The sequence below is a fragment of the Heterocephalus glaber genome, unplaced genomic scaffold (genome assembly GCF_053883595.1).
Source record: "Heterocephalus glaber isolate CG9 unplaced genomic scaffold, H.glaber_assembly_v1.0 deba00001072, whole genome shotgun sequence".
Classification (NCBI taxonomy): domain Eukaryota; kingdom Metazoa; phylum Chordata; class Mammalia; order Rodentia; family Bathyergidae; genus Heterocephalus; species Heterocephalus glaber.
In genome coordinates this window covers 2,177,104-2,195,070 of record NW_028258189.1, presented here as the reverse complement: position 1 = coordinate 2,195,070, position 17,967 = coordinate 2,177,104, and the positions used below count along the sequence as shown (strand labels likewise).

At 40.8% G+C, this 17,967-nt stretch overlaps 1 long non-coding RNA gene across 1 annotated transcript; it reads left to right on the top strand.

The window, feature by feature from the left end:
- The first annotated feature begins 9,483 nt into the window (after window positions 1-9,483).
- Window positions 9,484-17,705, top strand: LOC147828447 (uncharacterized). The gene is made up of 3 exons (XR_015450780.1): window positions 9,484-9,740; window positions 11,567-11,788; window positions 15,717-17,705. It is a non-coding gene; the product is annotated as an uncharacterized LOC147828447 (long non-coding RNA).
- Window positions 17,706-17,967: the final 262 nt, after the last annotated feature.

Genomic DNA, 17,967 nt, shown 5'->3' with positions numbered 1-17,967 from the left:
GTCTTTTCCTATGCTAATGTCTTCAAGAGTTCTACCCTAACTTATCTTCCAGCAAGTTTAGTGTTTCTGTCTTAATATTTAGATCTTTAATCCACTTTGATTTTAGTTTAGTGCATCATGGAAGATAGGGATCTAGTTTTAATCTTTGGTAAGTTGAAATCCAGCTTTTCCAACATCATTTATTAAAGAGGCTATCTTTCCACCAGTGAGGATGGCTGGCTCCTTTGTCAAAGATGAGGTGGCTGAGTATGTCTGGAGTTGTTTCTGCATCTTCTAATCTGTTTCATTGATCCTCAGGTCTGTTTCTTTGCCAGTACCACACTGTTTTTATCACAGTGGCTTTGTAGTACTTTCAAGTTGGGGATTGTGATACCCCCTGCCATGTTTCTGTTGCCTAAAATTGCTTTTGCTATTCTAGGTCTCTTCTGGTTCTAAGTGAATATTTGGATTGTTTTATGTAGCTCTGTGAAATATACTGTTGGGATTTCAATTGGGATTGCATTGAATCTGTATAGCAGTTTTGGAAGTATGTCCATTTTCACTATGTTGTTTCTTCCTACCCAGGAACAGGAGATGTCTTTCCATTTTCTAATATCCTCTTTGATCTCATTTTTCAGAGTGCTGTAGTTTTCTGTGTAGAGGTCTTTTGCTTCCTTTGTGAGGTTGATTCCTAGATATTTCATTTTGGGGGGATGCTATTGTGAAAGGGATTGTTTCCCTAATTTCTCTCTCAGTGCACGTGTTATTTGTGTACAAAAAGGCTATTGTTTTTTGAGTGTTGACCTTGTATCCACCTACTCTACTGAATCTGTCGATTAAGTGTAGAAGTCTTTAGGTGCAATTTTTTGGGTCTTCTATGTAGAGTATCATGTCTTCAGGAAATAGTGACAGTTTAACTTCTTCCATACCATTATTATTTAGACTAGAGCCAAGGAAGCTTTCCATTTATGTTCTTCCAATATTAAGATCTAATTTTGCAGTTTTCTCTCCAATTCTGCTAAAACTGTGGTTTCGGGATCCGTCTATCCACTCAGAGTTCGCTTCCCACCAATTCATCATGACTCTCTACCCACTTCAATGGTTTTGTTCTGATCACAGAATCAAATTAATGTCCTCTGATGTCGCACAAGTAAAAATCCATTGAAGAGCTGAAACTTTTCATCTCATAAAGAATATTTTCTGCTTTAACCTAAGTGCATTTGTGCAGCCTTTGTGGCACAGGTTAAATATAGAGCTGTTCTTGCCTCAGATTCACCTGTTCTGGTCTGGAATCCTGCCCTGGATTGATTCTGCCCTCTGTTTTGTAAATGGGAAGCTCTGTACAGAGATACTGAAATAAGCCATCCAGCAGGGAGGGATCCAGTTTGCCCTTTTGGACTTTTTTTTCTTTGTCTCTCAAGAGTTTGTTCAACTTTTATCTCTTAGTTTCAGCCAAGGATCAAAAATAAAGTACTGCTTTGATTTTATTTTGGATCTCATTAGGAACAAAACAAGTCTATATCAAACATTTATTAAAATAATCAGTTATATGCATGAGCCTTTTCCCAGGAAGTTTCTGATAAGGTTATGTGAGATATGTAATTCTGCACATAAATTTTGAATATTAGGAAAATACTTAATTTAGTGAGAAAAGTTAGAAAGCTTGCCAAATTCATTCCACTTTCTGAAATTCTCCCTGTGGTATTTTCCTTAATGGTCAGAATGATGACATCAACTTTCAAATATGTTTCTACATCATTAGAGATATTGTAGTAATACGTATATTAGGGAGCCTAAACACACCCACAGACTCCCACATATCTGCATATGTGCTTTTAAGATATTAAATATGGGCAAGTGGAGGATGGTGGTATACCCCTGTAATTCTAGCACTCTAGGACCTTGCGGTGGGAGGATTACAAGTTTGACCCAAACCTGCCTGAGCAACTTAGTGACTAAGAGAAACCCTACCTCAAAATAAAAAATACAAAAGGGCCAGGGATGTAGCTCAGTGCATAGGCCCTAGGTTTAATCCCCAGTAGTGGGGGGAAAAAAGCATATGCATTTGGAAACATATAGCTATGAATAAATGAATACTATTTATAGTAGTGTAGCTTTTACATCCTTCCAAGGTAGAAGTAGTTAATTTAAAAGAACCATTTACATACCTCCATAAAAAGACACTGTACTTTTACCATTATACATGGTGTTCTATGGTAACCATTATATATAGCTGCCATTATATATGATGTCCTACCTTCTGATAAATAAATCCACATTTTGAAAAAGGCTTCTATATCATATGTGGCTTACTCAGCCTTTAGGAAATACTCCATTATTCAATTTAAATTTCAGTACATGTGTCACTCAAAGGTTGCTTTGTGGCCCTGTGTGCATGTATACATATTCATATTATAATACATACATGCTGCATGTAATATGCACAATATGTTTATCTCTTGTAATATTGTATACAATATAGTGTTAATGTGACAATATGCACATTTATAGAAAATATATATGATATATAACACAATAGGCAACATAGAACTAATGGATATCATTCATCTTGGGTGTTTAACTACATCAAAATATTAATATGCATCTCTTATAGAAAGTCTTTCAACCTAACCTTTCTACGGGGCTTTAAGGAAAACTGACAGTGGTGGAAGAGCAGAGCTGTCACAGCCGTCCTTCTGCGGGCAGCTGGAATGGCTACGTTTTCCTTTGTCTGGCAAAAAGCTTGCTTCCAGCTGCCCTATACAGCTGATCTGTATCATCGAAGAAAGCAGAAGATCCCCCCCAAAAAGCCAAGCGTTTGTTACACAGACAGCATTTGATAGATGATAAAAGGAAGTGCACTCAGGCTGGAGAACGGTGAAGCCAAAGAAGCGATCATGTGGGTAAAGTGTCTGTAGCACCATTAATCAACTCTCCTCAGGGGGAGAGGCTCGTGATGGGATGAAAAGGGTCATTCCCGACGAGGTCAGGGTGTCTGAAGTAGCTCACTTCATTAAGAGGTGAAATTCCTGTTGGTTCAGTATACAAAAGTCAACAAGTTAGCCCAGCAAGGGAAAGCACTCGCTCTTCACGGGATCCACGCAGAGAATACAAAGCCTCTTTTTCTCCTCCTCCTTTCTTTCTTACTCTTTCCTCCCCCTCCTCCTCCTCCTTTTCTTCCCCCTCCTTCTTCTCTTCCTCCTCTTTCGCTTCTTCTTCTTCTATTGGCAAGGAAATGAATATTTAAATTTTAGAATTCAAATGAAATGTTTTCTTTAAACCATGGAGAAAAAGAATTCTTTTTCAAATACATTTCAAGATAATTGCTGGATTCAGTTCGTTTCATAATATTATTTGGTAATATATATGTATATATACATACATATATATATACACATCTTGTCATTTCTATCGTTACCATCTAAATGTGCTCATTACACCATTTCCTTGTTTGATGCTCAACAAGAATATTGGCTTTTATATGATGATAAAATGCTGTGAATTTTGCCATCCACATTTTTCTCTGCCTTCCTTTTGCTCCTCCTTCCCTCCCTCCACCCTTCCTTCCCTCTTACCCTCTTTCTTTCCTCCTTTCCTGCCTTCTTAATCCTCTCTGCCTATGCACTGTCCGAGCAAAGGATTCCAGAGAAGAAAGGCCCACATCCCCTGCCTGCCGAGGAAAAGCTAGGCTATTCTTGCCATTTAGATTTCCATTCTGACTCTCTGACAATGTAGCTTGGAATTAATAAGATATCTTTAGGTTATTCTTTCCCCTCTAAGAGCAATGATTCTGTTTCAATATCTGAAACAGGTGCTAGTATTTCATGGACTAAAAACTTTTAAGCAACTTTGAACAGTAACTCTCCAAGGAATCATAATTCTAGCATTTTTACAAGCGTGTTGAATATGCTTTAATATCTCCAGTGTTAAAATTCAGCTCAACTTTTGGGAACACACCATGGCTACAATGCAATTGATTCCATTCTATTCTTTTCACCCAAGGAGAGATAGAATCCAGCCATTAAACCATATCCCCTTGGTGGAGTTTCCTTTTGGAATGATCAAAAGACAGCATGGCCAGGGGAGACATTGTCTGTCCAGTACCTCCTGGGTAGCACATAGCGCTTATGAATAGAAAGTCATTCCCAGAAGAGCAGGTAAGAGCTTGGCTTTGGTTTTTGGTTGTTTTTTTTGTTTGTTTGTTTGTTTTTTTGCTTCTTGCTTAATTGCAATGTTCATTGGACAACGTCTTTGTCTTCACATTCTTGTTGCACCGTTCTGGTAATAGCCTCACTTTGACTCAAAAAATACAGAAGAACCAACCAATGGCCCGGAGAGGTTGAGTACATTGCTCAAGGTCACAGAGCTACCAAGTAGCAAAGCCACGATCCAGCCTGAAGTGATGTGGCTCTACTCTCCCGACCCTAACTGCTAAACTAGTAGTTAGAGGACCGTAATATCTAGTTGGGAAGTGAACAGTGCATTTTCACCAAATAGATAAACACCCCAAAACATGGCATCCACAAAGTTAACCCTGACAGAGCTCCTACAACCAGAAGAGCTCACGAAAGGAGATGCTGCACTGCCGGTGAGGGACCAAATATCAACACTTGCTAATATGCAATCTACTTGTACATTTGAGATATATAAGTATGCATGTATAGGAAAAAAGAAAATGGAAAGTAGAGTAATGTCAGCAAGGAATCCTGGATCTAAATGTGTCCACGTTGCTTTCCAGTGCAACTGGAAACACCCTTTGCTGGAGATGGCCTTTGTAATGACTAATTTTCTTACTGCAAACCAAGTGCGGTAGCACAGGCCTCTAATCCCAGCACTCTGGGGAGGCTGAGGCAGGAGGATCAGAAGTGCTACTTCAGTCTTAGAGAATTTAGAGACTCAGTCTCAACGTAATAAAATAATTAAAAAGGGATGGGGATGTAGCTCAGTGCAAAGGACCTGAGTTCAATCCTCTGTACTACAATCAATCAATCAACCAATGAACCAATCAATTTATCAATTTGCCAACTATCTTGACCATTAAGTTAAGAGGTCTGCTCCCCATGAGCTACTGCTCTTCTGCCTTTCAATTTTTAGAAGTACATACACACAAACAGCTAGAGAGACATTTCACAATTAGTTCATTTGTAGATTTGAAAAACAAAGTTACAGGAAGCTAGTTTGGTCCAAAAAAAAAAAAAAACAGAGATTATCTAACTTACTTCTTTAAACCAGAAAACCCTAAGGGTATATTGGGGGGGGGGGTTGCAAATGGATAATTTGGAGAGCCCATGAACTAATTCTGTGGAGATTGAGATTCAGTCACTATAGTACTAACACACAGCGCTCGAATCAGATGTGGAGAAGGGAGCTGCTGAATTCCCCAGGACCCCAATTCTCTCCTCTCTCTCCACTGCTTCTGCACCAGGAGGACCTCATGATACCCTAATGTTTCACTAATCTGTGTTTTGGGGAAACAAACAGGGCATCTCTAAAGAAAAGATGAATAACTCAAATAATGCAAAACTCTGTTCAACCCTGTGTCCTACAATCTAATGTTGGTGATTTCTTCTTAGCATCCCACATGTCCTCTTCAGATTGGCATCCTGCCTGACTCCATGTGGCATGCCCCAGGAGGGGCTGCTCAGCATCTGGGCAGATTTCACTCTGGCTTGGGCACAATTACAGTAGAGCTGGCTCAGTCCCCATTTGGCGAGCAGGGGTTTGCTCCCACAAAGCAAGTGATGATTCTCTGCCATCGAAATATACGAAAGAAATACGGAATCATATTCTGCCAGCCTCAATTTCTTCCTTCCTGGAATCCATTCAGATTTTCAACAAATACCTGCATAGCAGCCTGAGGCTTAGGAAACGGAGGAGAAGGAATCTCTTGTAGGAGCCTTGAGCTTCAGTTAAGAACCAGCAAATTTCACCTACCCAACAGTCACCACCATTCCTTCATCTCATCTGAAATCATTTCTGACTGATTATCAGGCTTGACTTTATTTGTGTGTATATGCTGCAAGGTTATTACTGTTTTTAAAGAGGAGAGGGTATGTATGTCTGTATATGTGTCTGTGTGTATTTTTAAGGACCTTGTGTTATTGTAGAAGTGTTTTCACAGAAAAATTGAGTAGAAGCCACAGAGATTCTCCAAATACTCTCTACACCCCTAACACAGATACAATGCTCCAAATCATCAATATCCCCCAGCACAGTGGTACACTTTTTGGGTTTCTAAAGACTGGGTGAAACTCCACTGGCACATTATTACTGCCCAATTATTACAGTAGTTTACATTAAGGTTCACTTTTACTGACATGCATTCTAAGAGCTTGAGAAACATATAATAATAATATCCACCATTACAGTATCATAAATGATGGTTTCCATGCCTCAGAAATCCTCTATTCTCCACCAACCCGCCCCTCTCTAACCTCCGGTGACATTGGATTGTTTTTTACTTTCAATGTAATCTTTTCCAGAATGTCATAGTTTTGTAACTATCTTCTAGGAGTTTTACAGGTTTGCATTTTAATAGATTCATGTATTTTTTAGAAGTGTTTTAGGTTTACAGAAAAAAAAAAAGGTATAGAAAGTGCAGAGAATTCCCCCCATATTACCTGCCTAGGTTTCATTTTAATGATGATAGGATCTTTTATTGTCTTACAGAAAAAAATGGAAATGAAAGACTCAAATCCTATTTTCCAAAAAGATGAGAGTCATAACTTGTGTGCCTTCCAATGATGTTTGATATCTGGTAGGTTGGGGCTGGTTTATGCCCCCTTCAGGCAGGAACTTCACTCCCCAAAGAGCATTTTCTTTGTCCCAATTTACTGCTAGCTTGGACATTTTTATGATGATGGCTTCCCAAGAGTGTCTTTTCCTCCTTCTCAGCCTCCATTGTAGCAGATTTTAAGTTTACAGACCTTTTATCACCAATGGCAATTTCTTACAATAGATAGTGCCACCTATAATATCGAGTTATTGTCATTAAAACCAGTCTGTCTTCATGGGGAGAGCTATCACATTTTACAAAGAAGTGCTTCCCAGACACATAAGTCACAGCAGCCCTAATGAAAGACAAAGAGAAAAATAAAACTGCCTGGTGTCAAAAAGAGTTTTCCAGAAGCCCACATAATAAGGCTGAACCTTTTCAAACCTTAGTCTTCTCAGTCGAACCCACCAAGACTGGGAGAGCCATTGTGCCCCTTAACGCTCCAAACTCACTTCTTAGAATTCTGTTTTATTTGGTCCCATTAAGAGCCAGCTGGTCCACTGCAGTGAAGAATTCAACTTTGCAAGAGCCCTTTTGAGAAAGGTCTTGAAATGTTGCCAAGCCTGGTGTCATTAGCATGACACTTAAATTCCCTTTAGAATGAGAGCTACAGCTGAGAAAGGATGACAGTTTTTGTCCTACTCTGCAGATCTGGGGCAGCATGGGGAATTTTCATCCTAAAACCAGGACTTGTGGGCCCACGACTGTCAGGCACACAAGGAGAAAGAGAGAATGCTGCTCTCCATTTGGAAAGGACAATTTATAGCATCGGCTCCGGGAACTTACAATGTACGTCCCTGTCTTCCCAGGTTAGAGAATCAAAGATGTCTTTTCACCTCTAGCTGACATCCTAAATGCTCTTGATCGATGCCAGTCCACACGTTTTACTCCATGCATTTGAGTTATTCATAAAATCAGCACTGCATTGCACCAGGCTGGGCAGGAAAGCAGTTCTAGAAAAAGCCAGGATCAGTGAGTTGTTACAATGAGAACACCACAATGAAATGAAATGAGATCAAGTCAAATTGAGAGAATTCTAATTTTGTAGCCCAACAAAATACAAGATGGCTCTAGGGCAAATGGCTGTGTCACTTATTTAGTCTTCTTTTCTATTAGACCAAAAACAAACAAACAAGAAGGTGTGAGTGAATCAGCTGGGAAATTTATTGTGAACCAGGGGTTCCATGGGTGGTGTTTCCCGACTTTATGTCTTTAGTAATTATGTTTCTCTGTGGTTCTTTAAGCCTGCGATTCATCCATCCTCATTTGTAATGGAGTAATGGCTGTGGCATGCGGCAGTTCAAGCAGAGTGAGATGCTTTACCTGGTGGTGAATGAAAGCAACAGGGGAGATCTTGGCTCTGTATCAACAGATATGAGCAAAACCTTGACGGAAGGATAAACATCATATCTACAGGCCCCATCCAGATTCTAACCCAGAGTTCAGCAAACTTTCTTTTGTAAAGGGCCGGATTGTAAGTATTTCAGGTTATGTTGGCCAACAAGGTGCATCCGTGGCGTGTGTACTACAAATGCAGCATTGATTCTTCGTTGCCTGCCTGGCTGCCTTTTGATGATCCCTGTTCTAGACCCACAATTCAGACGAAATGTCTCTGCCCAGGCTATCTCTGAACATGCAGTTCACAGCTTCCATTAACTCTTTTGTAAAATAATTCCTTAGAATGGCCCTCCACACGTCTCTCTGTACATATGATTTCAGTCTATTTCCTTACAGCATTGTTCTTTGCTTCTCATTTTAATGCATTAAAGTATGCATACATCCATGTGGCTTTACATGTATTAACCCATTGCTTAATTTTAATAGAACGGTTTACACTTTATGCGTACACAGACAGTATATTATTGCAGTGGTTAAGGCTCTCTAGAGGACCAGAATCAATATAAAACAGAAGTATAATTATACAAAGGGGTTTATCAGGTAGGCTTGCAGGTCAAACCCAGAAGCGTCCCAGGGGCCACCTGTGGGACCAGAGTTGGAAGAATCCAAAATGGCGGTGTCTGTGCCCTGGAGAATGGAGAATCCAGTAGCAGTTGAAGGTAGAAGGCCTGGAAACTCACTCTGGAGCTGTCACTAGTGCGAGTCCATGCTGGAAGGCTGAGGGAACTGGTGACCAAGATACAGAGGCGATCATGTAGGACACACCTCCACCCTTTCCCTTTTTCACCTATGGATAATGAAATTCTATCTGTAGGGGTTGGTCCCTCCCCCCCACCCAGTGGGCTGGTTCACATGTCAGTCATCCACAAACGCGCCCAGAGTTTTACTGCTCTGCTGAGCAGTTCTTAGAGTCGAGTTGACATGTCATAATTAATGATCACAGTGTTCTTTCCCTGAATATTTCATTACACATATTTTGCTTCGTTAATAAAAATTCCTTAAAAGCCAAGAATTTAAAGTTTTCATCATTGTGTCCATTGGCTCGTTGGCTGTGACTTATTTGATCATGAACATAACTATTGCGATTTTGGCTGTTAACTTATTTTTACTCTCTTTGCCATAATGGTTTATTTAAAGTTAAGGTTTTTTTAAAAAACATGTGTTGATTTTGATGTTATTTTCAGTATGTAGGGGGAGAAATAGACAGCTGGTGGAATTTAAAAATGATAGAGGAGGGCAAAGACATTTCTCCAGGTATCTGAGGGCTGTGCCTTTGTTTACATTTTAAAAGGTGATAGGAGTGTTTGTTTGCTTTTATCTCCTAGGATGTGTTTTGCCTTCTTTGGGATGATCCTCTGTGTGTGCATTGTGATTGAAATTGAAGAGTATTTGTTCAAAACACAATGACAGTGGATTGTGCACTGCCAAGGGCATTTCAACTTGAAAAGAGATTGGAATAAACAGAAGAGAGCGAGAGAGCTCTGTGCTTCCCGAGGAGTGGATTAGTATCTTGTGCTGCTGTAAAGCAGTATGTATTCAAAAGATTTAAAAGATCCCTGATCAATGAAGACAAAGATTATTTACAATTGTGAGTAGCTTAGCTGCAAGGTTCCATGTGACATGTTCTACATGTTAATTAGGGTGCTGGAACAAAATAAACTTTCAGCCAAACCATCAGATCAAGAGCGTTTCCTAAGAGCTCCAGGGAAAGTCAGTGCATAACATCATGTATTTATTTATGGCATGCACTCATGTGTCTACACAATATGTTATCTATATAAGCTTAAGCATGTCAGATACTCACAATGAGAGTTTCTGCATTTGTGCTCATAAGCTATTTACATGAAATTTAATGCAATAATTTTGCTGTGCAAGGTTGTGAATTGTCCCTAAATGAATCTCAGGTATTTGGAAAACATGACGCCTCCCCACTCCTCAAAAAATGTGGAGGTTTGAAAACATGGAGGAGAGGAGAACATTTCTCACAATATGCATGTAAGAAAGGAATGTCACAACCCAAATTTTATCTATTGTTTTCTTCTCAGTCCCCAAGTGGGGTTGTATACCCCAAGGCTAAGCCATAGTCTTGGGAGTTGTGGCTGGAAATAAAAAGGAAATTATTTCAAGGTTTCTATTTTCCTTGTAGGAAAATGGATGCTCCTTGGGAACACAATGTTAAGTGAAATAAATCAAGCACACGGGTTTAAATGTTGCAGTTTCTCTTATACGAGAAATTCAAAATACAAGTAAATTAAGGAACAAAATAAACAGGGATAGAGATCTTTTGCGAAAGGGAAGGGAAACCAGAGATGGAAGGAGGGGAAAGGGAGGAGAGGGGGATTTTAAAGAAAAGTAAGATGTGTTACACATACGTACCAACTCTGCACAATGAGATGATCTCTATGTTCTGTAAACACACACTAGTAAAAATAAGAGTTAAAAAAGATTGTAAACTATGAGGAAGGTCCTAGAAGGTAAAATGTGCATGACAGGTGCATCTGAGAGAGGACACTGAAGAAGAACAGATAGCTTATTGTTTCAGATCTTCGTTTTCCTAGCCCTTTCAGCAAGGCTTCCCTGCAGTAGTTCCCTTGAAAAGCCAGATTTCAGGGGACGGAGTCCCACTTGCTTTGATTTGCTCAACTCTGAAATGCAATTGGTGACAAAGCCAACTTCACTTTATCAGGTGTTTGGCCCATCAGGTGAACTAACACAAATGCGGTGCTTAGAAAAAGTCCTTAGAAAAGAGGTAATCTATCATTTTATTCCATTTGTGGAGTTCCTGCTGGAATTGCATCATTGCTGTCTCAGCAATGAGGATGTAGAGGGGAAGACAGATGTTCACCAGTCTGTGAAACATACACCTACTTTTTAAGTTGAAGTTGTTTGATGCTGGCTGTGTAGTGATCACGTGCATGTTAGCACCATCTAAGCTGGTCGGGGGTGCTTGAAACTTCTGCAACATGGAGAAAATTTCGAATAAAATATACAGAGTACCTCAACATAGATTTGAGGCTGAAGGAAAGGTGTATGGATGTCTATTAGCTGGGGGGAAACTGGGTGCTTCAGAGGATCATGCTGAGAAGGAACACACAGCCGCTCTGCCTGATCCCAGGGGATGTGCAAGGCAGGGAGAGGAAACCAGAGGTGGGAGCCATGTTGCTTGGGTTCATCTTGTTGGTGCAATGGTGCAGGGCCATGGAGTGGATGCAGCCCTTGAACATGCTCAAACATGCTTGTCCATGCTCAGAACCCATGGGCTTCAATGAGGGGTTTCCTTCTTGGGCTGCACTGGAAGAGGCACATCCAAGAACATCTATTAGCGAGGTACGGTTTGGAGGGATTCCCGTTATTATTTGCTGAGGGCTGGAACAGAATCTTCCATATCTTGAGGAAATAAACTTTTATATGCAGCCCTTGTTTGGACCGAGCCCGTGCACCAGGACCCAGCAGATAAACCCACAATGGAGTTGCTCAAAATCACACTGAACCTTCCAAGAAATGTAAAAATCTCCAAACTGCAAAGAAAAATAGCAAGAAAAAAGTCAGGAGATTCACAGCAGTCAACTGGACGGGACATGAAGAGGACAACCTCCTTTCACTCTTGAAAGGAAAGTAGTCTGAAGTGAACTGAAGGTAAGCAATCCACTTTTTCTTTTCAACATGTAAAGCAATTTTTATTTAATACAGAAAGGTATTTAGAACTTATACATTGATAGAGTACCACGTGATGTGTCAAAATCACACATAGTGACATGTCCAAATCACAGTGAACTATCACTTCAAACCTTCATCATTTGTCTTTGGTGGAAACAATTCCATGTAGGTTTTTGAAATATGCAGTACGTGCTCATTACTTACCATCACCCTTCTAGTCCTTGAGAATGTCTCCTTCCTATCCAACTGCAACTCAGTGTCTACAGAGCAGTCTTTCCCTACCCTCGTTTCTGCACTATCCTCCCTCACCTCCAGTGATAACTATTCTATTTTTCTGAGAACCACTTTTTATTGTATGTAGGAATAAGACCATGTAGTACTTGCCTTTTTGTACATGATCTATTTCCTTTAACATAATGTCCTCTAGGTCCATCCCTATTGTCAGAAAGGACTGGATTTCTTCCATTTTCTATGGCTAGATAGAATTCCATTATATATGTACCATGTTTCTTAATCCATTCATCAGTTGATGGAGACTCCAGCACACTTTTAAAATTATTCTGCTTTCTTGTTCCTGTGACATGTATTACCCCCATCTTGAATTAATAACACACACACACACACACACACGCACACACACACACACACACCTCTATCCATGTCATCCATATTCCTAGATATGGAGTCCAAGGTACCATTCAGAGATCAGGCCATTGGAAATGTGAGAATATGAGAGACAGAATTTGTTCCCCCCCAACAAATTCCAAGCCAGATGGGGTGAGAGTATAATTACCCTTTGCTAAGAGATAGATGAATCCATACACACACATGAGCAGATGTGTATATGCATATGCATGTATGAGGTATGACCCAAAATATCCAGTGCATGTTTAATTGTTTTAAAAAATTGCCATTCATCCCTCTCAGAATACTGCCCCTCACTTTTGACACATGTATCCCATCATTCTTGCCACTTTCTGGTGCAGCTCTGGAAGTCCTCTTTTTTGGGTGTCTTTAGTTACACTGTGATGGCTTCTTCAGTCTCCTGAATCAACTCAAAATGTTGACTTTTTGTGGTCATTTTGACTGTGGGGGAGAACTAGAAGTCACCCAGTGTCAGATGTAATGAATAAGGTGTCTGAGGACACTCTGTGATATTTTAGAAGCCTGCCTTTCTATTGGATGGTGCTAGGCAGCAGCGTTCGCTGTATGTTTTATATCACATTTTGTAAAGACACCCAGGAAGGGGAACCTCCAGAACTGATTCAGAAATTGGCGGGATTGTTGTGCAGAAGTAAGGAGGAGTATTTTGACAGGGATGAATGGCAATGTGTCTTTTACCATATTATTTTTTTAAAAAATTTAAACATTCATGGGGTATTTTGATTACTCCTCCTATGTACATAGTTGTATAGCGATAACAAGCAGAGGACAGCGATTTTACCCAAAGCACCTGAGTCACGCAGAGTATGGCACTGTTTGGATTGGCCTGAGTATCTCCCACAGGTTCATGTGTTGGAAATTAATCCCCACCATGAAGTATTAGGAAGCTGAAACTGAATCCAACTATGAATATTTAGAAGTGGGTCTTCCAGGGTAGGATTAGATAAGATCTTCAAGACGGAGCTTTTGTGATTGAGCCCTGGTTCTGTCTTAAGAAGATAATCCAGTGGAGACAGGCATGCACATACCATCCCCCCTGCCTGGCCATGGGACACCTGGAATCACCTCGAGGCCTTTGGCAGAGGCAGCTCTTTGACCTTGGAGCAGACCTGTGAGCCAAAAGAAGCATGTTTTCTTTATAAAGTTTACCAGCCATGGGCATTTTGGTATAGTAATGAAAATGAATTCAGACAGAGTGTGCATGAACTTTTGAGGGAAAAGTATAGATCCAGTATAGCAGAGGCACATCTGAAGAGTAGGGCTTTTTCATCTTGATATCCTAAGTGCCCCGCCTAGAGTTGTTCTCCGACCACACCAACATCTCCCGGGAGGTCATTAGAAATTCAGAACCTCAGGATCCATCTCAGACAGCTGGAGTCCGAATCTGCATTCTCTCTGGACCAGCAGGGAGATGTGTGACCATTGATGTTTGAAAAGCCCTGCTGTAACTGATGATCAATATGCATCTGTACAAAGAATGACTACATGAAAGACTATATGAATGAAAATGGACAAAGAAGCAATTAAGGAATAGCATATGTAATGTCTTTCTTACTCTTCTGTATGATGCTTAAATACGGAAGCTGAGTTTCTGGCTCTCCCATTAGGCTTCTCTTAAAGAGAGACCCTTCCTGTTCTCTACCCCTCTTCTTAACAGATGCGACAATTTCCTGGACCTAGAGTTGAGGTGAAAGTTTAGTCAGCTCACCCTGTGCCCTGCATGCTGCCACTTTCACAGCATCTGCTCCCATGAATTTGAAGCACCCATACTTTTATCATCCCCTTCTTACATCTGCCTATATTTAGGGTTGCATCCCTGGCATTCCTGCCTATAATATCCCATGTCTTCAACTTTAGTTGGTGATTCCATAATAAGATGGTCCATGGCCTTGTTTTTCCGAAGATACTTTGCAAGATAATTGTTTAATGGTGTGCATTATTTTGATTTACAGAGAGCTTTCAAAGATCAATGGGTTTTGCCCTGATGAGATTGCCATAATCTCGAGCAATTAGTCTGATACTTCTCACAAAAGCCTCTGTTTACCAGAAGTAGTTTGGTGACCCCAATGGAATTGCACTCCAGGGTGCGTTCTAGGGTTGTCAAGATGAGGACTCCTTGCTGAGCTTCATGAAAAGAGAGCTGCTGCTGTATCATCCATTCAGTCACTGGTTTAATAGGCCAGTTTAATAAGTTTGTGTAGCCACCACTAGGCACTGAATGTGAAGAATATACAAATGAGGTAGAGCTTGCTCTGAGAGCTTTGAGGTTCGCGATGTGTGTGGCAAAGAAGGGCTGATAAATGATGGAACACAGTGCTGTGACTGATGGGCGTGGGAAGTGCCTTGGAAGTATACTGGTGAAAGCTGTGAATGCCACCTGGAGACACTGGAGAAGGGATCACTGGAAAGGTAGTACCATTTAGGACAGACCTTAAAAGATCAGCCCAAATTTACCTTAATCCTCTCTTTCCCTTCAGACCCAAGAGAAAATCCCTGATCAGCTTTCTGTCAGCCCACTGGCTCAAGGAGTGGTATTTGATCCACAGAGTGATTTAAAGGAGGATTTTGTTTTAGGTCATTTCACTACCCGTATCCTTCAGACAAGAGGAAAGCTGATTTTTAAAAACACGTAGGAGCACCCCTCCTGTTAGGAAAACACTACTTTGAATTCCTTATTAATTGGGCAAAGAGTTCTGTACCATTCTAACCAAATAAATACATTTCCCAAAGAGACTCTGTCCCGTCTCCTCCATCTCTACACCTTATATGTCACCAGGAATGTTTTTGCCCACATTTCAATAGACAAGAGAGACAGTGCTCTCAAAAGAAGGGGGCGCTGGAATTTCTCTGGCTAATGCTTTCCAACATTTTCCATGTGGGTTTGCTTTCCTGTCAGGCTGAGGAGTGCATGTACACATATTTATTTCTATGCCACAAAACAAAGTTCAAACATTACAAGACAAAACATGGCATAACAAGAGAAATGCCACCCAGCAAACCTACAGCAGGCTTGACAAATATCTTCAGATTGACTCCGAGAAGGCATTATGTTTTAAGGAAGGAAAATAAGCCAGCTAGTAGCAGAGAGCCGCGTCTTGGGGGAGGGAATGGCGGAGAAGTGTTCTCAGGAGCTTAGAGTTGATGTCTATCAAACTTGCGAAAGGTCAGTCCCGCCAGCGATAACGTGTTCCTTTATCCTTCTCCACAAGACAGACTTCGTCCTAAATGTTTGTTTTCCCCGCAGAGAAAAGAAATGCGTTACCGAGATGGTGGATAAGAGAGCAGTCAAATGAATCGGCTAAATAAAGAGATCATGACTGAGACAGAGCTGGGGAGATTGATCCAGACATTTAGCAGGAAAGAGCATCCGGTCCACAGGGTGTGGGGACGTCAGAGTCTACACAATCGTCATTTCGAAGTCTTAAAGAAACATGTTTTTACGGCTTTTGTGTAAAACCAATGGATCATTCAATCACAGACTAACCAAAAAAGCTACCTAGTTTCCAAACTGGTACTATCCGTATTTTGTAAAGAAGATGCCATCAGCAATTCTTTTACGTTTATCCCCTCACGTTCTTTGCTTTGCCCTAAAGCTGTAGAAACTCACATTCACAGATATTAATTACAGAGTTGTTACCATGGACGATATCTTAGAATACATTTTACCCAGGCTGCTCAAGTTTTTGCAGTTATAGTAAACACATTTCATAGAGGCAAATTTCATGTGTCTAAGGCAATGGACTTGAAGCGTATAATACGTGGATTTGGCCATACACACGTGTGTTGTAGCACGGATGGGTATAAGTCGTCTCTTCTCCTACAGACAGCATGTTATACATATGGTGTTTTTGTTTTGTTTTGTTTTTGGTACCAGGGATCAAACTGAGGACCCTGCACTTGCGGGGCAGGAGGCGGAACCACTGAGCTAAATCCCTGGCCCTACACATGGTGTCCTAGGGTGTGAATTAATGCCACAACTCATGTCCAAAAAGGAGCACTTTGGGGAGATGTTGGCTGCAACTGGAGGTACACATCTGGGGCTCTCAATGATGTTGCTTGGTGGTTCATCACTACAGAAAGGGTAGGTTACTCCCTGCTGAAATTCCTCCCAGTAGCACCTGACTGGCCAACTTGAGAGACAGAGAAACGAGTAGACATCCTTTCTCTTCTGCCCCTCCTATTCTTCCTCTCCTTTTTATTCTTCTACTTTCTCCTCCTCTTCATCTTCTTCTTCCATCTCCTTCTTCCTCCTCCTCCTTCTCTTTCTTCTCCTCCTTCTCCTGCTCTTCCTCCTCCTTCTTATGCTTCCTCTTCCTCTCTCTCCCTAACTCACTGCCAAACTTGTTTTTCTTCCTCCTTCATAAAAAGAAAAATCATCCCATAATCTCATTAAAAATGAAATCTTAGTGACTCTTGTATTACTCTTTCCAAGAGTCTTTTTAAACAGTACTTTGAGGGCTATTCTTAACAAAGATTCCATTCATTCCAGGCAAGTATTTACCGAGCATGGTTTTAGTTACCTGAGAAGCAGAGATAACCGAACACGATTTTCATTGTGTGCTCTGTGGGTAGGGAGATCATTTTAGAGCAAGTCAGTCTTTCTGAAGCACCTGACTCACCTAATCTCAGGGAAAAGTCTGAATAAAAATTAGGAATAAAAATCAGGACGAATTGTCTGCTCACGACAATGGTTCAGTACTTTAAGCTCAATGTAAAGTCATCCTTTAAATCCTATGGCTCACCAGGGCTCACACCTCTAACTCTAGCACTGAGGGAAAAGGACGCAGGAGAATCACAACTTGATATTTAAAAGATCTCATCTATAAATTTAAAAATAAAGACACACATTTAAAAGGGGTAGGAATGCAGCTCAGTGGAACAGTGCCCTGGGCACAATTCCCCTGTACCACAAAAAAAGAGAACATTGTAGGACACTCAATTACATTTCTCTTCAGATTGTTCTTTAGAGAACTACTGTATCTTCATCAATTTCTTGTACATCATCTCCCTAATGGCCCAGGAAAGCAATATGTATCTGTTGGACAGTGTTAGCCCTACTTTGGACTTGAATCTCCATTCTCTGATCGTGTAGTAGATCATATGTGTCTGTTTTGCTCACCTATGGAAGCACACAAGTTTTCTATGTTCAAATTAAAGAGTAGCATGATCTTTCAGTAGCAATGCATTTATTTATAACAGCAATTCACAAGTGGATGTGGTGGTGCCCACTGGAATCCCAGCACTCCGGAAGGCTGAGGCAAGAGGATCACAATTTCAAGCCCAGCCTGGGCAACTTAGGGACTTAGCAAGACCCTGTCTCAAAGTTAAAAATAAAAATAAAAAATGACCAGGGATGTAGCTGAGTGCCAAGGCCCTGGTTTCAAGCTCCTGTAGCGCACACACACAAGAACAGCTACACAATTGTTCAGTAATAATGCAGTTATGTCTAAAAAGCAGTCCTCTAACTGGTCCTGTGTAATTGGACACCGTGTAGT